Here is a 23,678-nt window from a genome sequence, read left to right on the forward strand (position 1 = left end):
TTACAAGGGATTTTGGTTCTCCTTCATTATAACCGCTGTTATATTCAAAAAGAAACACTTCACGTCTTACTTTTTCTATTTCTTTTTCCAATTCTTCTTTTATTTTTTTGTCTTTCTTTTTAAGTTTAAGAATTACTTCAGCTAAATCATCAACTAGTTTTGTTGTAGCAACTTCAAAAGCAGGTAGATTGTCAACAGTATTCTTTGTTTTAGCTAATTGTGTTTCTTGTTTTAGAAAAACACTTTTTACTTTTGTAATTTCTTCGGCATTAGTAGAAATTACTTGGGTATTAGCCGTGATTGATTCTCCTTGTTTAGCTGATATTTCAACTACAGAGTCCAGATAATTTATTTATTTTTTTAATTTTATCATTAAATTCGCTGATATCTTTTTCTAACATTTCTGTAAGTGTACTTAATTCCGCGTACTTTAAATTGTGATGTGTGTCAACAGTACTAATCAAGTTCCGAAGTTGTTTCTTAAAATTTTCTAGCTGATCATTAATTATGTTAATTGCTTTAGCATTAGCAGTAATTGATTCTCCTTGTTTAACTGATTTTTCAACTACAAAGTCCAGTTCATTTTTCTTTTTTTCAACTTTAGCATTAAGTTGCGTTGTATCTTTTTGTAACAGATTTGTAAGTTTACTTAAGTCTGCGTACTTTATATTGTGACGTGCATCAACATTACTAATCATGTCTACAAGATGTTTCTTCAAATTTTCTAAGTTAGAACTTAAGTTTTTTTTAAGGTTATCTAATGCTGTGTCATGGTCATCACCTCTTTGTGAAGCTGCCTTTTCCAATTCAGATTTATATTCTGCAAGTTTATTTGAAATTAATTCTAATAAATCTTGATTCTTCTTTTTCAGTTTCAGTATTTAGTTTATTCATTTCTGTTTTGATTTCTAACTGATACATATTTTGTAACTTTTTTCAGCTTCAATAATCTTGTCCTTTAGTTCTTCGTGTTTAATCATACTATCTTTTAATTCTTGAACTCGATTGTATAACTTTTCAAAATTGGTTCTAAATACTTCTTTTATGTTGTCATCTGTCAATTCAGATTTCTCTTCAAGTTCTTTAATAGAATCAACCATAGCTTTCATTTCTTCTTCAATTTTATCTTGTAATTCAACTATTAATAATGAATTCTTTTTAAAATCTTTTGTTAAATCTTCAATATTCTTTACTTGTGCTTCTAGTGTCTGTTTTATACTTTTAATATCTTCAAGATTATAGTCATCTATTACACTTTGAACTTTTTTAAACACAAATCGTCTTGAAACTGCATCGTTGGGTTTATCTGGATCTCCTAGGTTGATTATTTCATTACCTCCCATATCTAATGCTCTGTTCATTGTGTTATCAAGTTCCTTATTTTTGTGAAGATACGATTCCGTTTCCTTTTTAAGCTTTTTAAATTGTTTTTTATTAACATAATCACTTAAATCAATATCAAATTTAACTTTACTTATACTGTCAGGTTGATTAATTTGTTTTACATCATTAAAAACTCCCATCTATATAATTCCTGTAAAGTTTTTTCTTAAAAACTTCCTTGGTTTGTCAATATATAAGAAATCATATTTTTGATTTGTTGCATTAGCAAAAGAGTTAGGGTTAATATTTTGTTCATTACAAATCATATCATTTTCTCGTTTACCTGGACTTTCAAATAAAATATAATGTGAACAGTTAATTCGGATATCTTTTGGTGTTTTATAGTAAGACTGACTTGAATAAATAACACAACAGTTTTTGTGACGTCCTTGAATAAAGTATTTTGTTATTTCATTCTGAACCTTTTTATCTTCACATACAAAATCATCAAATATTACTACTTTTTGTTTTTCTGGTTCAAGGCTATCGCATGGTTCAATTTGGTTGGAATCAGCTGAATATACAGGTATTTCATTTGGATCTACTTTAATTCTTTTTGCAATTTCTTTTAAGTGATTTATTAAATCTTGATATTTAGATTGTTCTAGGTTTTTAGCATACAAGTATAATATATCATAATATATAAGAGGTTTTCGAAGTATATGCATTAATGTATTTGTTTTTCCAGATCCAGAAGATCCACATATTAACATTCTAAAACATGAATCTGGCATAAAAGGATAATGTTGTTTAAAGTTATTAGATTTATCACTTTTTGTATCATAATTTGGAATTTCCATTTATATATAATATTACATTATCTTACAATATCTTACATTATCTTACATTATTATATAAATGCAATCAAAACTTAATGAAATAAGAATAAGAAAAAACTTAGTCGGGCAAAAGATGAGGGCTCTTAGAGAAGAAATAACGAGAGAAAAAATTAAAAAGCTACAAATCGGGATATGTATAATGAAATTTATAAACCAATTACTGAAGGAATAGAAAGTCAAAAAGAACAATTATCAAGTCAGTTAAAAGCAGTACCTGGAATTAAGGAGAAATTAGCGTTATTAGGTGATGAAATGAAAGATATACAAACATATCAAGGTTTACCACAGCTATTTCAAGAACCGCAACCATTATTACCATCAAAACCGGCTCCCTATACACCAATAGATTGGGGAGATGAATTTCGGAAATTAGAAGATTACGGAAGAGAAAAGATGGAAATAACTGAAACAACTGATGATACAACTGAAGAATCAGAAGAAGAAGAATTGGGAGCAAGACCAAAAGAAAAGAAAATACCTACAGTAGATTTAGATGCTTTTCTGGATATTAATGTTTTAAAAGAATATAATTATTACAAACCGTCTAAAATGTTTGACTTTTTTACTGCAAATGAAATTGATCCTGATAAAATAAGTAAAGACAAACTTAAAAGTACAATAGATGACGTTACTGAAAATATTAAAAAGCTAAATGGTTCAATAGCAGGCAAATCAAGATCAAAAGATTTAAATAAGCAAAAAGAAGCAAAAGAATTAAAACGCGATCAAGATGAACTGTTAAAGTATAAAGGTCGGTTAATTCATATTCTTGGTATGGCTTCTACATATGGACAAGGAATAAAACATCATAATCCATATAAAGTTTCACCAAATGGACAATATGGTAATTTAATTGTTAACTTAAATAAACTTTATGGTCAAAACAAATTAATTGCTAAGGATAGAATAACTGGAAAAGAAGTAATTAACACTAAGGTAGGTAATGATTTGATTGATTTGATTAATAAAAGATATAACAATAATAAAAACATTCAATTCATTCTAGAAAAATATTTAAAGAATTAACAGAAAAGTCAGGATTACCTATCAATAAAAGATCTATGAAATATAAAAAAGTAATTAGGGGACAAGGTTATGAAGTTTGTCCGTGTAATCCAGAAGAATTGGTTAATGACTTGGAGTTAATTTGTGGTTCAATTAATGTTTCATGTTTTCATGTTTATTAGCAATCGGCAAAACATTTGCCTTTGGCCATGTACAATAGTGATAACTTATGGCAAAGACAACAAATATATACACAAGACAATTTACAAACAGCAAAAGAACATAAACGCACAAATACAATTAACGATCAGTAGACATATCAAAATCAGTTTTCAAGAGTATTTTTACGTAAGCATAGCGCTTCTTTCACAAATCTTGCAATATTTAGCAACCGTGTTCTACTTTGTGTTGACATTAATGCATTGAATTTTTGTATGCTAGGCCAGGAACATCGACCTAGATACTTTAATCTGACACAATGATACAGAGGGCAGCATAAGATAAAGTGGTATTCAGATTCTATCATATTTTGTGAACATAATTTGCACAATCTGTTTTGTCTGTCAACATTATTGTATCTACCTATATTAATTTCTAAAGAGTGTGAAGATAATCGTATACATGTTAATTGTTTTCTTAATTTATCGTTTGCTATAACATCGAGATATTTTTCGAAACAAAAATCATTCTTATATTTACAATAATAATCTAATTTTGGCATAGAATTAATACAGTCCCTCCAGTCTTGGACAAATTGATCTCTTATCCTTAATTTAAACAAGTTGTCATAGTTCATACTTCTATCAAAATTGAGTCTAACATTTGCAAAACCAAGGTGATCAACAATTGAATTTAATCTACTTGCCCAGCAAACAGTAGTAACATTATTACATAAATCATTATACATTGAATACACAGGTGTGTTATTATTTTTCATCATCTTTATCCAAAATTTAATAGCCCTTTCCTTACAAATAACAGACAAAGGAAATCTACCAAGTTCGCCTAACACAGCATAGTTTGGAGTTTGGTATTTTACACCAAGAATGTATTTACAAAAACGTATATGTAATTTATCAACATCTTTGTAATTATAAATACCCCATACTTCACAGCCATATGTTAAGATAGGAACGATCATTGAATCAAAAAGTGATAGCTTAGTTTTAATATCAAGTTGTAATTTATCAAATACACACACCAGTTTATTGTACGCCCTAAGGGCTTGATCGTGTAATGCTCTAACCGCATTTGCCATATTTCCAGTGTACATAAATTTAACACCAAGATATACAAAATTATCAACAATATCAACTTTTTCATTATTTATGTAAAATTCTGGATAAACATTTTGTTTTCGTTTTTCAAAAACACAAATCTTAGTTTTATTCACATTGATTTTAAGTCCCCATTTTTCAGAATAATGATGCACAGCATCTATCTGAGCTTGTAAACTACCAGGATCAGTGGTAAACAGAACTATATCGTCGGCAAATAAAATCATATACATGGATAACAGATCATAATCTTTGTCAGTTAAGGTATTAAAATCAATATTTTCAACAATGTCATTGATGAACAATATGAAAAGTAAGGGTGACAATGGTTCGCCTTGTTTTAATCCAATTGTTACATCAAAAAAGTTAGACATATTCATAGAACTAGACATTTTAACACATGCTTGTACATTTTTATATATGCATTTTATCATATTGGTCATTTTACAACTAATTCCTGTTTGTATAAGTTTTGTCCACAGTGCATCTCTATTAACGGTATCAAAAGCTCTTTGATAGTCAATAAAGATGCACCACAGTTTAGACTTTTTTGATAACACTTTTCGTATAACAGCATGTAATATGAAAATAGCATCTGCCGTAGACCGACCATCACGAAAGCCATATTGGCTATCATTAAATATATGTTCACTTTCGCACCATTTATTGATACGGTTTCTTAATATCAACGAGAAAAATTTTCCAATAACATTTACTAAGGTAATTCCTCTGTAATTTGAGGGGATATTTTTATCACCCTTTTTATAGATTGGACAGATGACACCCTTAGACCATGCCTCAGGATATATACAATTATCATAAATGTAGTTGAACATTGTACATAAAAATGGCGATATTACACTATTTGCATCTATAAAGAAATCAGAAACATTTTTATCCAAGTCATAGCTTTTATAACGATTCAGAAGACGTATAGTTTTTTCTACTTCTTCGATAGAAATAGTTCTATCAAGACATTCAATATTTACAGGCTCATCACGTACATTGTTTATCACATCATCATTCACATGGCCCTGGTTTTTATTGGATATATTTTCGAAATGATTTTTAAACTCCTCTAGACTAACACTGGAATCAAGACTATTAGTTGATTTATACTTTTAACATACTTCCAGAATTTACGTGGTGCTTTTTTACTCAAATTAGCCATATTTGCTTTTTCTTTATTATAGAATTTATATTTAGCATCTCGTTTAACCTTTGAATATTCATTTCTACACTCAAGCATATATAATCTGTTTTCATCAGATTTTACAGTAGACAGTCGACGTTTAGCGTCATAAAATTTATTCTTAGCAATTTTACAATCATAGTTAAACCATAGCGACTTCCGCTTCTTTGGTTTTGGACTATTACTGAAAGTTTTACCATAGCACGTATAAGAAATATCAAATACAGTATCTGAAAAACATTTCATACATTGATCGATATTATATTCTCCACTCAACAATTTATCGTTGATTTCTTGAAAAGTACCACATTTATTTTGTACGCTATTAATAAACTCATCTGGGACGTGTCCCATATAATTCTATCAAATTCAACGTATTCATTATAAATGACATTCATACAACAACACAAAGAAAACGTCAAAGGACAATGATCAGAAAATTCATTTATATCAAATACACACATATTATTTACATTTTTATAACAATCAGGACTTGAAAGTACATAATCCACTAAGCTAGATACCGGTTTATTCCGGTATATAGTATTGTAAGTACACCTGCCCTCCTCTTTACGACCATTTAATATGATAAGTTTATTCTCTTTACAAAGAGTCAAAAGTTTTGACCCGTAATTATTAAAACCATTATCAAGATTTTCACGGTCGGGTAAATCATACGCAGACACGGTTTCGGGAATATCAACGAATCGGTCTAAATTTAGGTCATCTATATAATCAGGGTCAGTGCGGGTACGACTATTTAGGTCACCAAGAACGTAAAGGTCACCTTTATCAGAATAGAGTCGTATATCCGAATTCAAAAGTTCAAAAAAGTCAACTTCATATAGCACTGAATTAACATTTCTATAGACCGCAGAATCCTCTGGTGGAATGTAGCAAATACAAAAATATTAATCTTTGCTGGATTCTAAAAACCCTTTATCTAATTTGAGCCAAATAATACCCCTATGGTCAATTTTATCAACACTGAAATTACTTTTATAACATGTTTTGTAATAAACAATTACGCCACCACTATAACGTCTAGCATTTTTATTAGATTTGGGGCGTGGACAATTTATACATTCATACCCATCAATATTAACATCTTTAAAAGAAGCGTTCCAAGTTTCAGTAAAAAGCAATACATCATAGTCACAAACAAATTTTAAAAAATCATTATCGTGTAATTTCGCAGAAATACCCTGCACATTCCACAATAAGAAAGTTAAATGTCCCTGATCTACTTCCTAAATTTCACTGAAGCCAGAGGATGACACAGTTTCTACAGTATACATTTTATTCTCTATATAGAGTTTGTCATGTGCCAGATATGCTGATTTTCCGGCCTTTTTGGCTTTTATCATTGCCGGAAGAAGTAATTTTCTGCGATCCTGCACTGATTTTGTGAATTGGTCAGAAACGCTGATCTTCGGTTTCGTAGGTTTGGCTGGCGGTTCATCTCCGCTCACAGTACTGGTCTCCCCGGTAGTCGCGTCGGTCCTGGAAGAGGGTGGTGCCGGCGAAGCACCGGAAGTGAGTGGCGCACCAGACGAGGACTTAGCAGCCTCGTGGTACGCCTTCCATAGTTCCTGCGATCTTTGTTTCACCAAAAGTTTATCAGGGTAGTGGTTAAACATAACCACCACAGGGCGAGTTTTATCCTTGTTATACTTTGGGGAGAGTCTACAATTTTCAGTTTTTCTCAATTCATAAGTTTTTTGTTCAGGAAAACCATGAAACAGGAGATTGCATCGCATCGAAAGTGATCTTAGATCATCGATATCATCAGACACCGATTTCAAAGATTGAAACTCTGCAGAAATAGAATTTATTTTTTCGCGTTCAGTTTGTAATGTTTTATCAAGTACCGATTGTCTAATTTTGATTTCGTCACTAGTTTGTGTGTCAAAAGCCCGGCTTGCCTCGATATCCGTCAATCTCGATTTTATATCAGTATTTGTCGATTCAAGGGAAGTAACTCGAACATCAATATTTGCGATTTTATTTGACAGTGTCAATAATTTGTTTTCAATAGAGTCTAATTTATTCAATCGAGTGTCGAAAGAATTCAGCCTTTCAACAACAAACTGTTGAAATTTCTCTGTTGAATTTTGAATTACAGACTGCTGGGACATCTGGGGGGAATATTGCGGCTGCTGCTGCGATTGATACTGCTGCATTGGTTGCTGCTGGAGTGGGGGTGGGGGAGGGTTGAATGATCCTGGGGGTGGATTGTAGAAAGTGTCAGCTGGGGTCTGGTATGAGTTTAAGTTGCTCACATTTGCCATGTTCATTGGTTGTATATAGCCTTGAGATGACATGTTATTGCTATTTGTAGCAGTATCTACCAATGGCGATACTTTATCATTCGTGCGTTTCACGGGGGTGTCAGCTGAATTGTCAGGAGATGGTAACGCTCTCTTTTTTCTATTTTTATTATTTTTATTTGTAGAAGGCATTGATTATCAATTTAACTACTAGTATTATGTATATGTATACACTGATCACACTGGTATAGTTCGTAAATCCTAAAATTACTCCCATTCATCGAATACAGGGAAAGAAAATCCGCCTCAGGTCCTTAGGACAAAAGATATCTAAATTTATCACAAAAAGCACAGCTAAAAATAAATCCTTTGTTCACGTTTCGATAAATTTTGACAAATTTTCCATCAAATTCCTTCAATATCCTTCTATATCTCCATTAATTTCCAAATTCCAACCACAAATATACACTGTAAATATATTTACGTCCATTTTGGTATAACTTTTATAATAGACAACTCCTTAGAACTCAAGAAAAGTCAAGTTTTTTACGAGCCATTTGAAACACAACTTTCTTGCCATAAGCATACATTACATAGTCATTAATTAATGCTGGAGATGATAATGAAGAACTAAAAAATGAAGGTATTAGTATAATTGATGAATTATTAAAAATGAATGAATTGTTACCAAAAGAACATGAAATGTTATATAAAAAATATTTTTCTTGAATATAAATGGAACAAAAAATAGTATTAAGTTCTGAAACAGTTAAAGATGATAACAAAAACACTCCGAGTGATTTTACAATCAGATTTAGTCGTTCTTTAATTTAAGATAAAAATAAAACTTATGTTGTTGATTTGGATAGTATTAACACTATGACCTATTCTTGGCATAATATTAGTGACGAATATGACAATAAAAGAATTCGTTATAATAATGGTAAGGATTGGAAAGATATTATATTTACAAATGGTTCTTACAGTTATACAGACATCAATAATTATATTAGGGAAACATTAATAAGTAATGGTGATTTTGATGATAAATCAGACATTGCTCCAATAAGTTTGGAATTTGATTTAAGTAGTTTTAAGATTTTGATTTCAATTCATGATAAATTTATGTTGAATTTAAGAATGTCAAATTTTCATACATTGCTTGGATTTGAAAAAAAAGCTTTAAACAAATCTGAATGGGGAACTACAACACCAAATATAACTAACTCTGTGGATACAATTTACATTCATTGTGATCTTATTGATAATTCACTTGTTGATGGTAATTTTAGTGATATTATCTATGCTTTAAGTACTGCAGATTTAACAAGAGCTTATCCATTTACAAAAGAACCACAAGGAGTTGGATATTCTGAAATTAATAAAAATATTATACATTCAATTAGAATATATATTACAGACGTATTTGGTAGAATAATTAATTTTAATGAGGTTGAAACAAGTTTTACACTAATTTTAAAAGAAATGTAAATTTTAGTTTTAAATAAAGTACAAAAAAGTTCATGACAAAAATAAAGGAATATTTATTTATGTTAATGCTCACACAGGAGAAGAAATTATACGCGGCACAGGTATTTTTGACACTTTAACGAAATTGTTTTCAAGTGGAGTTGCATCTTCAATTAGCACAGCTGGAAAAAAAAGCTCTGGAAACTGCAGAAAAGCCGCCCTAGAAAGTGGAACAAAAAAGGTTGAAAAGGAAGATGGAAATTTAGCTGCTAATAAAATTGTTGAAAAACTTAAAAAGAAACCTGCTCCGGCAGTTGGTAATTTAATTGCTAAGGAATTACAAGAAAAGAATAACAGTAAAAATAAAGAGGAGGATATTAATTTGAGAATAAATAGAATATTGTCAAGATCTGGAACTTCAGCTCAGCGTAAACATATTAATATATTACTTTATAAAAAATAAAATAATATATAATATATACATGTTTAGAACAAAACAATATTGTGAAAGATACGAACTAACTCCTATTCAATTAGATACAGCTTTAATATCTGTCTTGGGAAATAATGTTAAGCAACAAAAAAAACGGATATCCCTTTACAATTAATGATAGAAGCTCATATTTTGATTGGTTTAATGGTTGTTTTGAAGAAAGTTTTAAAGTAAATAAGCTTGCTAATGGTAATAATTATGCTGATGGAGATCAAATTGCTCTAATTAATAATGCAGCTTCAATAATTGATCAGTTAGTGGTTAAACAAAATGGAAAAATTGTATATGATTGTAATAATTTATACAAGGTAATAAATGTAAAAAATTTAGTTGAACTAGCTAATGCAAAAACAACTGGAACAAATGAATTTATTTATTTAGATACTACTGATGTTGCTGAAAGTAGAAAAGATAATGCCGATTATAATTCGGGGTTTGCTATTAGAAAGGCATTAATCCAAGGTGGTAATGAGATAAATGCTAAGATTCCGTTAAATAATTATTCATTTTTTCAGGGTTTAGAAACTAATATTATACCTCCAAGTCAAATTCAAATAACACTGCAGCTGACGGATGATGATGAATTAATTTTTAGAGCTAATGCTGCTGATGTTGGTAGAGTAATTGTAACAAAATTAATTCTATGGGTTCCACGTTTGATTTTTAATGAATTTGGACTTAATCTAATTTCTGAAAGATTTACAAAAGCAAGGTGGTCATACCTTCGGGAAATGGTGACACAGTCAACAGATACACAACAAAATAATATAACCTTTAGAATAACAGCTGGTATAACAAAACCACAACATGTATTTGTTTACAACGACCTGATAAAAGTAATTCACCAGAACATAACCCACATTTTAAGATACATTTAAAATTAATGCAGCAAATAAAAATTGCACTTTGAGCTCCTGTCGTCTTGAAGTTGGTAATGGTGTTTTTTATCCAGAAACAGAATACACAAGTATATCAAGAATATATGATGATGTAATTAATTATTATTATAAACAAAATAATAAGACTACTGGAAGTCTGCTAAATAGATCAAACTTTTATGATTTATTTAGATTTGTTCATTTTAACTTGGAATATAAAAAGGGAGTAATAACAGAAGATCCTAAGCATATTACATTAACAGCTAAATTAGATATTCCACCGGCAGCTAATATTGGTGTTTACGCAATTGTATTGTATGAAGAAACAGTTGAAATAAATACTATTGGAAATGAACTTGTTATTGTTTAAATGAAATAAATTTTAAATATATAATGGTATCAAATTATATTGAATATAAAGTTAACCTTACAGATGGACAAAAGAAAAATTTAGCACAAGCTTATAATAATAAAGTTTCACATACTTTTAGATTAAAACATGAACAATTACGTGGAAACTTTCCTTTACTTTTAACAAAAACACAAATTAATCAAATTAAAAAAGCTGTTGCAAATAAGAAGGGATTAGAAATTACAATTTCAAAAAAAAAAAAAAACAAATGTCCAGTCAAGGTCAAACTGGTGGATTTTTAGGAGCTTTGGCTGGTTTGTTAGGAAAAACAATTCTTCCAATGGCAGCAAAAATAGCTCCAAAAATATTAGCTCCTCTAGGCATCGGTGCCCTTTCTGGTCTTGCTAGTACTGGTGTTAGTAAAATACTTGGAAATGGTATGATTTCGGTAGCTAATGATAAGAAAAATATTATATCACCTTATCTTACACCTAATCAAAGAAAGCAACTAGTAGGATCTGGAGTGATTAAATTAACACAAAAACAAAAACAAGACGGCGGGTTCCTGGGTATGCTGGCTGCTAGTCTAGGGATACCTTTGATTACATCTTTGTTAAGTGGGAAAGGACATGGTCAGGGTATACAGATTGATTCTCAACGGAGACCGTACAGACGAATTCCTATAGTAAAAAAAAATAAAATTTATAAACAAACCAATTTCTAACTTTGAAATTGAACAATGGGTAAAACAATTAAAAATTTAAAACTTTAGGGGTGTATTTAGTAGAAATAATTTACCAAGAGTGAAACTCTCGGAGACCACAGGTTTACCAAAATCAAAAGGATTAAAAACCGAATGTGGAGTAATCAATTTAGATGACTCTGTTGGACGTGGAACACATTGGGTTTGTTACTTGAATACTTTGTACTTTGATCCATTTGGACTTCCTCCACCAAAAGAAGTAATGAATTACATCCCAAATGTAAAATACAACAATGTTCAATATCAAGACAAAACACTCTGTGGATATTATTGTTTATTTTTCATTAAAACGTTACAAGACAAAGTACCGTTGTATGATTTACTGTATAAAATACTAAAAGTTAACAATCAAAGAGTAAATGAACAAACAATTATAAATTATTTTAATTAATAAGGACAAAACTATTGTAAATTGTTTTTAGTGTGGAGTTTAAATATAGAATCTCTGATTCTCTTAAAGTTTTCTTCTGGTTTTTTCATTTTTTAAATATATGTTTTCTTCATTTGGTTAAACCGGAGGTTTTCGTTTGGTTTAACCAAAGATTTTGAGGGTACAGGTGTACCGAGTTAGTATTATAAGTTCAGGGTAAGGCTAAGGTGCACTTATAAAAATAGGGTCAAGGGGTCAAGCGAGGTCAAAACGCCAAAACCCTTATAATATATACTACTTTCAACCCGGCCTGATGTAATTCTAAGGTCTGGCAAGTCGGAATAATTCATCTTTGGAAGAGACGGAATGTTACGATCGTGACACTTTGTAAAAACTGAACTGAACTGTTCTAGGAGGATTTCAGCTTTTGCTTTACTATCGTTCAAAAGTTGACCCTTCTTCTTTAGTGGTTCTACTCCTATATTATCTTGACGTTTAGATTTGATGTACCTCCAGAATGGTTTGTTGTTATTTTTCTCCAGACCTTCAAGTATAGTTTTATTTACATAAGAAATTTCAGATTTTTGAACTCTTGTTTACATAGTTTCTGAAATTGTTTGTAATTAGACCAACCGTTCGTCCTCTTTGCATACTTATATATAAGAGCCTTCTTCCGAGACATTCTTTTCAGGCTTCTGTTAAACCAAGTGTTACATTTGTTTATGTTAAATGCGCATGTGTGAATGACCCTACATATTCTGAGAGCGCTTCCCGCGCTAGTCAGTCGTTACAGTAAATAGTATAGAGTAGAATCACGTGTTGTGTTCTGATCCCTCTCCCACGAACTGTGGACATATCCTAATAACGAAACATGGTGTAAGAAACGGGATTTAAAATCAGTTACTTAAAAGTGTAAACGACTCAAAGTGATAAATTGGATATAAAACAAAAATACTATAACTGCAAGGCTTGTAAAGTGAACACTGACAATGGCAACAGGAAGCTATGGTCTACAACACCCATCTATGGACTGGGAGTCAGCCAATCTCCCAGACAGTTGGAGTAAGTTTAAAGACACAGCAAGTTGATGTTCGATGGACCCCTTAAAGGGAAAAATCCAAAAGAACAATGTGCTTACATATTATTATGGGTGGGCGATAGAGGCCGCACGGTACACGAGTCTTGGGACTTAACGGAGGCTCAAAATAAAGACCCGGCGTTTCTTCTTACCAAATTCAAGGAATTTGTTGAGCCCCAAGCAAATCCAGTTTTCGCAAGATATAAATTTTATCATGAAATTCAGAACGAGGACACCATCGACGAATTTATCGCAAGACTATCAATTAAGGCAAAGGATTGTGATTTTGGAGATAAATTAGACGAAATGCTAAGAGACAGAATAGTATTTGGTTGCAAATCAGAACGGGTGCGTGAAAAATTGATAGAAAAAGGAAAGGACTTAACATTACAAACGGCAAAGGAAATTGCACAATCATACGAATATAACAGAAAACAAATAGAGGCTATGAAAGCTCACGACAAAGAGATAGATTCGATCACGTCCCGGAAAGCAGGATCTTGGGTCGCAAAGTCAAATGCCCACAGAGGACGAAATCTAAATAAACAAAGGAAAGAGTCATACCAGAAGCGTGACCAGCCCGAACGGATACCCATGAGAGGCAGCCGACCTGACATGCAGAAGACACACAGGAACATTTGCTCACGATGCGGAAATAAAAAACACAAACAAACAGACTGCCCAGCATTTGGCTTAAAATGCAACAAGTGTTCGAAATTTAATCACTTCGCTAAAATGTGTAGAACAGAAACAGATAAAAATGTGCATTCAGTCTGTGAAAATTTGGATTTTACTGACTCGAGTGAGGATGAATTTTTCGTTCACTCGGTAAGTGATGTTCACATTCTAGACCAGATCAGGCCATTGTCCATATCCAGATTCATAACTCAAGCCTTGATGCAAAAATTGATACAGGAAGCCAGGTCAACATACTCCCACTAGAAAAATTCCGAAAATTAAACATTAATGGCCCTTTGCTACCCTCCGAATCAAAATTAACATCCTATTGTGGAAATCAGCTGACTGTTATCGGTAAAATACACCTCCGCTGTGTTTACAAAGATAGGTCATCTCAGGCAGAGTTTTATGTTGTAAACCCGAAAAACGCCCCTGCATTGATAAATCTACAAACAGCATGCAACCTCGGTTTAATTCAGTTAACATATGCCATTGACCAACAAAATACTACGGTTCATCAACTAATGACCGGGTTTAGAGACGTTTTCGAAGGAATTGGACATTTTGAAGGCACTTGTTCAATTAAGCTTTAAGATAATTCTGTACCTGTCGTGTGCGCCACAAGAAAAGTACCGCATGCCTTACGGGATAAGTTAAAGACAGAGCTCGATTTAATGGAGTCAAAAGGCATTGTTGCTAAAGTAACAGAGCCCACGGAATGGGTCAATGCTATAGCATGTGTCGAAAAACGTCTTAGAGGTCTTAGAGTTTGCATAGATCCAAAAGCCTTGAATGAATGCATTCAGAGACCGTACTATCCTATGCGCACGATCGATGACGTCACTGCAAAACAAGCGGGCGCGAAATATTTTAGCGTTTTGGACGCAACGAAAGGGTACTATTCGTGTGAGCTAACTGACGCGTCGTCACGTCTCACCACATTTGCAACACCCTTCGATCGATACCGTTATCTAAGACTTCCCATGGGTCTAAAGTCGTCTCAAGATATCTATAACCGGAAAATGGACGAAATTCTGGAGCTGCTCGAAGGCGTGGCCTGTATAGTGGACGACTTGATCATATTTGGCAAGTCAAAGTCCGAGCACGATAAAAACCTCAGAAGCGTGTTAATGCGAGCGCGAGAAAAAGGACTCAAATTTAACCCTGACAAGGCAGTCCTTTGTCAAAAGCAGGTTAATTATTTCGGGCACGTGATCACGGATCAAGGCCTGTCTGTAGACAAGGACAAAGTTTCTGCTATCGTAAACATGAACACGTCCACAAACAGACAAGAACTAGAATCTTTGCTTGGCGCCCTTACTTATCTCTCTAAATTCGCGCCAAACCTCTCGGAACTGACAAGTTCTATGCGCGCGGATCTAAAAAAGGACGCGGAGTTAATCTGGAACCCAGAACATGACGCGGCATTCGCAAAGGTCAAAGAGGTTTTCACACAGGCACCAGTCTTAAAATACATTGACCCAGCAAAACCGGTTACGCTGCAAGCTGATGCTTTATCAAAGGGCATTGGCATGGTATGTCTGCAAGACAACAAACCAGTAGCGTACAGCAGTAAATCATTAAACAGTACATATATGGCAAACACATGATAGTGGAGAGCGACTGCGCTCCAGTTGTCGCCATAATGAAAAAACCCCTTTGTGCAGCACCTCCCAGACTGCAAAGAATACTATTACAACTACAACCGTACGATATAGAAGTAGTACAAAAAAAAGGTTTTGAACATACCTCTCGGAGACGCGTTAAGTCGCAACTTTGTACCGGAAACACATCCGGACTTACTTGAAGACCTGGACGCACATGTACTACTGTACTCAAGCAGTTACCAGTCAGTGACCAAAAGCTCGAAAAAAATCGAATTGCATCCCAAAATGAAGATCAGGTTCAGACTCTCATACAGGTTATAAGGAACGGTTGGCCACGTATGCGCCAAAACTGTCCCAAATCTGTAGTTGAGTACTGGAACCACAGAGATGAGCTATCGTTTGAAAATGGCCTTATATTTAAGGGACAAAAGATAATCATTCCAAGGTCAGAACGCTTTGACATGATAAAAGCCGTTCACGATAACAGCCACCAGGGCTGCAACCAAGCAACGCGGCGTGCTAGTGATATCATGTTCTGGCCAGGTATGAGTAATCAAATACTAGAATACGTGCAAGCATGCTCGTTATGCGAGAAATACCGCCCTGCGAACGCAAAAGAACCACTCTTTCTCCATGAGGTGCCCCAGAGGCCGTGGCAAAACGTATCATGTGACATTTTCGCATTCGATAACAAACAGTACCTAATTACTGTATGCGCGTTCAGCAGATTTTTCGAAATAGATTTACTACCAAACACCAAAAGTAACACGGTGATTCGCAAATTAAAGGAACATTTTAGTCGGTTTGGCATACCTGAACAACTTAAATCGGACAACGGACAACAATTCACATCCGAGCCATTTAGCAATTTTGCTAGAGACTGGCATTTTAAGCACGTCACGTCAAGCCCACATCATCAAAGTTCAAACGGACTCAGTGAGATATACGTAAAGCTTGCAACACGCATACTACAAAAGCAAAAGACGCTAACTGTGACCCCTACTTGCCTCTTCTCGAACACAGAAATTCCCCATTACCTGCAACTGGTTATAGCCCTAGCCAACTCCTACAAGGACGTAGGCTAAGATCAATTCTCCCAGCAACTCATGAACAGTTATCTCCAAAGCCTGTCAATGCAAAGAAAGCCCGGGAAAATATGCAGAAACAAGAAACAATGTCAAAATTTTATTGTGACAGATCCACACGATCACTCCCTTCTCTGCAATCAGGGGAAAATATCACATTTCAGAAAACCCCAGGAGAAAAATGGGAACCAGGGAAAGTGCTTGAGCAGCACAATGAAAGGTCATACAAAATCCAGGCATCCGATGGCCCGAGATACAGGCGCAATCGCATGTTCATTAGAAAGTCCCAATCAAATCATGCAAATTCGCGCCAAAACAAAACCAACAACAATTCCCCACTGAGAACCCCTGATACCGCTCTGCCCAGCATCAAGGACAAATCCAAAAATACTTACAGTTATGTAACACGATCTGGTCGGAGTGTGAGAAAATCGCTCTGAGCTTTCCCAAGCAGCGATTGGCTAGTTTAATGTCAAACAAACAGTTAAACAATTAGCTATGGAATTCCATTGATGATAAACTTTTAATTCTCTGTGTCATGAAACTATTTTGGATGATAATAGTTTACTCACAAAAACCAAAGAAGTATAAAATACACAGAATTTATTTTTATAACTCTTTGCAAAAACGGTTCAAAATTTATCTCTCTTACAATTTACTCTAATTACTATGTTAGGAACATTATCATTGCTTTATAACAATTTCTTGATATTACACATGTATTAATTAATACAATGTACTAATTTTTATTTTTCTGTTTAATCTGATTTTCTGTTATATTTGTTATACTTTGTTAATGTTGTTTTTCTTCAAAACAAAGGGGATGTTACATTTATTTATGTTAAATGCGCATGCGTGGATGACCCTACATATTCTGAGAGCGCTTCCCGCACTACGTTTTGGTTCTTTTCCGGGTTTAACCAGGATTCTGTACCACATATTATGTCTGGTTAAATATAGTCTAAAGCAGCTAAAATTTATTGTTTCACACTACTTATTCTCTCACACTACAGCAATTCACTGTTAACAATCTAAGATTACACTTTTTGGAAGTTTAAATTATGGTCACTACTTTGAAGTCTACTTTTTGTAGATGATGATGAAAAACGTCTAGAGGTAGAATTCACATTGTTTCTATTTCTCGGGCTACTTGTGTGTAGTGGACTGAAAACATTTGACGAATGAAAGGAGTCGGTAGAGATACCGGACCCGGATAGCGGGTAGAACATATTCATTGTACTTAATTCAAAACTATCGAATGTAAAACTATCGATATTTATACTGTCGCAGATACAGCAGTTCCAGACGACGTTTGAACCTTCAAGGTAGGACATATCCTTAGTGTCAATATTTTCACAGGATTTATGAAACCATACACCGCATTCATCACAACACACACCTATTTGCGACCAGGTTACTGGATATTCACAGTGTCCGCAGGGGTAAACCGATGCATTTCTTGGGCCTGGATTTGCCTCAATATCACCTGCTATTACTAGCAAAAGTACTTTTAATGAACTTCTATTTACTGTATTCAATGCTTGATTAAATAAAATAGTGTGGCTAGTCAACTTTTGTTTATTCACACTTAAGTTGTATAATAAATTTTTATTTGAACACGTGATGGAAACTGACAAGTTCACACAAGAGGTATTACTCTGGTCAAGTGGTCTTTTGCATGTAAAATTCAACAACATGACAAATAACAGCAAGAATAATGTGGTAATCACAAAGTTGTTGGCATTTGGAGAACTCATGGGCGCGGCCATCTTGGAATCTTGACTTCCGGTGCTAACTCGTGGCTGAGGGAAAGGAAATCCAGCACTACTGTGTCTTACAGGCACATTACTTAACCAAATCACTGAGCAATATTATAGACAAAACACTAATGAATATTTTGAAACTGGTATGGGTTTTAAAAACACTCTAAACAGATAGTTTTCATCGAATTAATCTTCTCTAGCTAAAACGCGACTTCCATCTTCCGCGCATGCCTGCCTTCTCAAACTGTACTCCAGCCTGACCTTGAGGGGTTCAAACGATGTCTTGACCCCTCGGTCCTCTCTTACCGCCCCTGGACTCACAAAGCGGATGTTTTTAACCCCTTTTAACTTGTGAATATTTCATCTTACTTAACACTTTTACACTTTTATCTTCTTTCTCACTATCTTCATTTTTGAAGCCTTCCTTTCACTGCTTTTAAACCAACTTTTATCTGGTTGTGACGCGCAACCCGGCTATTATACCCGTGAGGGGAGTCCAGCCGTATACAAAGATAGATAGATAGATAGATAGATAGATAGACGTTAACATGTCCCTTTGTATGTTCTAAAACAATAATTTATAGTTGATTTAAAAGCTCATAAGAACTTAGCTTTATTTGTTGTGGTCTTGCTGACTCAAAATAAATCTTGCCTTGCCCTGTCTTGCTTTCCTTTCCCTTCTTTTCCTTTCCTTTCCTTGCCTTACTGTGGCTCGTGAGTGGTGTTTCACTAACTATTATCGGTAATGAGCAGACTCAATCAGACCGATTTTGCTATTATTTTGCTTAGTTGCATGCTATACTTCCAAATATTTTAACATTTATGATTCTGTACTGTTTAAGTAGAGTGTAAAATTTCAGTTAAATTCCTATAACTTGGCATCACGTTTCTATCGTACAACTAGCAATTTCAAATTAATTGTTTCATGAATAAATTATTCCACAAATCCACTAGTTAGATCATTTTAGCCTCGCTCTTCTTATTCTCGAAGGACTCGAACCTGCGACGTTCTGCTTGTAAGTCAGATGCTCTACCAACTGAGCTAAGTTGAAAATAACAGCGATTTAGCGGCTATATCCAGCCATAATATTCACGGATTTCAAATTTGAAAAAAAATACACATACGGTAAAAACGGTAGAAGTTTTTATCAGAGTGTTAGATACCATCAACGCCGAGCGTTGTGGAACGAGCCGTTTGCTGATGTTGATATAACTCGTGGCCCAATCCATTTGTATATGTTACTTTTGTGTTCATGCTATTGTACATATGCCTAATAACAAATACAATAAAATATTATTAAACTAAACTAAACTAGCCTGGCAAAGACGCGGCGTCGTCAAGCGTAATCTAATGTTTGACATTCCGGATGTACGGTACGGGTGTGTACGGGGATTAGGAAAAACCGCCGCTTACACCCTGACAAATATTAAATACTTCTCACTGTCGCACTTGGATTTCGTATGTTAGGATACACTGGAGCAGTGTTCACGAAAGACCCTGAAAATTCACAGGACAGTCGGTCTGGTAAACATGATTTTTTTACAGGACCGGATATCGACATGTTGGTGTATTGTTTTTGTGTATTGCTAAATATCGGATTATCCGTTACTACGTCCATGAGAAAGATCAGATGAGATCAATAATTACCTTGTTGGCGCCAGTGAAATTCGCCAATTGAAGATTTTTAGCACAAGAATTTACATTTTGTCGCATTTTGCGCCATTGGCGACCGACAGTGGGAACCCTGTTAAAATGGCTCTTCTATATTATAGCTTACCAGACCAAGTTCTTTTTAATAAATTTGATATCTGATCTTTAAGGACTATGCTATATCGACAATGCAAAATTCGTATGTAAAACTGAGATTGTCGTAACAAGTGAGAAATGCACGGGGATCAAAAAGAAACTAATAATTATAAGAAAATATATCTCCGAATAAATTATAAAGTATCAATGACACTCAAAAACATGTCCCAACAGTGCACTAGAAGAAAATGCATAGAAATTTTCGGGGTAAGTATTTGGTACCGTAAGTCTCTCATATATATACAATATATATTCTTCAATGAAGGATATGTCAGTGTAAATGAGCTGAGCGTTAGCTTTCTAAGAAAACTCTGTTAAACTATGTTACACGAATCACACGTGCACCGCTCTTTTACAAAAATGTGCCCGCCATGTTTTCTTCAGTGAACGAAATAAAAGGATTATTTTACCTTATATTTCCTTATTGTAGAGTACGATTGACTTTCTAATCTAAATAAATCATCACTTTTTTATAACATCCCACTGTCCGATCTTTCTGATCACTTAACGATCACTCACAATTACAAAATAAAACCAACGTGTCATCAAAATTATCACTTTACACAGCTTCATGGACATCACGGCCTACTAACATTAAATTTGTAATCATGCGCCAACTAAACAAATGATGAAAGATCGGTACTTTTTCAAAGACATGTTTTATTTCCTGTAATTTTCTGATATTCTAACCTTCAAACAACCGAATTGTATGCACAGAAATAACGAAACATTTATGCAATATAGCTTTTAGTATAAATTTTGGATCTATCTTTTTCCAGCCCAACAACAGACATGTATATGTCACAAACCCTGTCTGTCCTCGAAATCAGTGTCAAAGGTTACTAGAACATAAATACAATAAATAAACAACCGCTTACTATGTTCTTGTAAGTCTTGTAAGATGAAACGGCTCGTGTTTATACATTCATATATCTTCCGTATCGGGAACATTGACAATCACAAGTCGATCCTTACCATGAACATGAAAACAGTTACTTTTATGCCTTTGTTTACATTTCAAAAGTAACTATTCACATATACGTTCAAGAACGTAAATTTCGTGCTTTCCGACCCACATGGTGTGTAAACTTCAGTATTTAAAAGTATGGTGTATTCGGCAAACCATTTGTAACTTCCGACGTGGTAAATGTCTTTGTCAGTTATGTTTACGAAATTTAATTGAATATTTATGTTTTATACTTGCAAAAGAAAAACTTGATGATCATGGCCGCTGGCTTCGAATTCCTCGCCCATCACCGACGTGGGATCAAAAACCCACTTGAGGTGTGAAACTTTTCACGTAAGGAAGCCATCCAACTGAGGTTAGTGTCTCGATCTAGGTACTAGTCTGAGCCTCAAAAAATGTCTGGAGGGACCCCTGGAGCCTTTCACCACCAACAAAACCTGGGAAAAGTTCATTGTGTGGTTTCGGTGTTACTCACAATCAAACAAAATAAACATTGTTCCTGTTTTTGTTTGTTTGTTTTATATAAATGAATATGCAAAAAGGGTTTGTTTGTTTCAGTGTAACGTCAAAATATAATATTACAATTATATATCAACAGGGAACGCCACATGCATTATTTGTTCACGGGGGGTTATGCTTTAATCTTACAGGTAAAACAAATATATTCCTTTATTGTATAAACGGTAAAGGTAAATATATATGTATATGTGTGTGTACTCGTGGAATTAAATGTTAAGTGTAAAAAGTATATATTCACAGTTCAAATCATCCATGCTAAATAATACGTACGATATGTTTGCTTTCTCACTGTCTAACATGTTCGAAATGATTTATTCGATTTTTATCATAGAGTTCTAGTTTATTTTTCACCTTAAAGCAAACGTGTTCAATATAATTTTAAACAAACTCTGAAGTTTAGTAGGTTGTAGTATTCTCTAGGTCAATGGTATTTTTATTACCTTCTGTAGTCAGTCATTATCTATTGTAAAAAAAACTCTTTTTAACCAAAGTGGAAAAATTCAGGTACTTGAAAATGCAGCTTTCTAAAGTTAGAATTCTCGATGTCTTTTGTCAGACATACCTTGTAAATAAATAATATTATTACAAAATTAATACTGCTATTTCTTTTGTTGCACTTTGCGGACTTATGATAAAGTTATTTATGTGCATCTGTTCACAACGAAGCACTGACCCTGAGGACTATGTATGGGAACATATAAGAGTGAACTAAGTGTAGACTGAAAAAGGGCAATATTTATTTTGCCGAACAATACCTTAACAAATATATATTTTCACATATCTGGGCGAAAAATACCGCTTAACAAATATATATTTTCACATATCTGGGCGAAAAATACCGCCATTGCAAAACAATACATTAAAAAAATATATTTTTTTTCACTTGTCTGGGCAGAAAATACCGCTGAAAAATACCTTAACAAATTTATATTTTCACATATCTGGGTGAAACATACCGTCCTTAACAAATAGGTATGTTCTCATATCTGAATGGAGTTACAGTCCAATACCATAACAAATATATATATTCACATATTAGGGCGGATATAACCGCCGAAAGCATATCAAGAAATGTAGATGAATTTGCATATTAAGAGAAATCTTTCAAAATTAGAAAATTGTCACTTGAAAGAGGAGGCGGAATGGCATGTGGTGGTAAGATAAAACCAGAAATTAGCCAACATAAAATTAAAGAAAGAAGCGTGCTATTCACTCTTGAATGGTGACGAAGAAGGAAGATGCTGTTTCACGATTGGTTCAACGGTATAAAAGGAATTCATTGATTGGCTTTTACCGTAGTATATAAATTAACATATTTCAGAATAGGACCGATTTGCTCCAAATGTACAACAATGACATAAATAATTTTATCTACCTATAAAATTCATATATATATGAGCAGTACAATTCCTGTAAATGCGCACTACGTAAGCGCTCAGGCCCCTCTCGCACACCATACCTATAGTTTGGACTTCTTTAATGTGTAAAGGCATGTGCACAAAAATGACAAATTTTGCAAACACCTGGTAAATTGTAATGTGTTTTTTAGAAAAGTAATAAACGGAAATAGAAAAATAGCTCTCAGCTCATTTACACGGATAGTTTAGCTTCATTATGTATGTTATAGTTTTTCGCAGTTATGCACGATAACATAGAATACTTACCCCGAAAATTGTGACACGAACATACTGATAACTTTTCCCACTTTACTTTATAAATTAAAGTAAGAGTTCACCACTTCATGGTTTTGATGTATTGTCACATTGGAATAACGTTTGTTTTACAGTAACTTCGAAATTAATCAGAAATAATATCATGTACCCCACCCACCTAATTCATAATTTCAAAATAGCATAGGCCTTAAAACTGGTATTTATATACA

The 23,678-nt window shown here is 33.7% G+C and overlaps 1 protein-coding gene across 2 annotated transcripts in view; it reads left to right on the forward strand.

Moving 5' to 3' along the window:
- The first annotated feature begins 19,896 nt into the window (after positions 1-19,896).
- LOC123566557 (protein C1orf43 homolog) overlaps positions 19,897-23,678 on the forward strand; it is a 74,705-nt gene continuing 70,923 nt past the window's right edge. Inside the window, exon 1 of one of the 2 annotated variants that reach the window (XM_045360775.2) lies at positions 19,897-20,028. The gene's annotated coding sequence lies outside the window, so the exon portion shown is untranslated. Of the gene's footprint in view, positions 20,029-20,072; positions 20,518-23,678 lie in introns of those variants that run through there. The other variant, XM_053549749.1, reaches the window with a different exon arrangement.

Source organism: Mercenaria mercenaria, chromosome 8 (genome assembly GCF_021730395.1).
Source record: "Mercenaria mercenaria strain notata chromosome 8, MADL_Memer_1, whole genome shotgun sequence".
Lineage (NCBI taxonomy): Eukaryota > Metazoa > Mollusca > Bivalvia > Venerida > Veneridae > Mercenaria > Mercenaria mercenaria.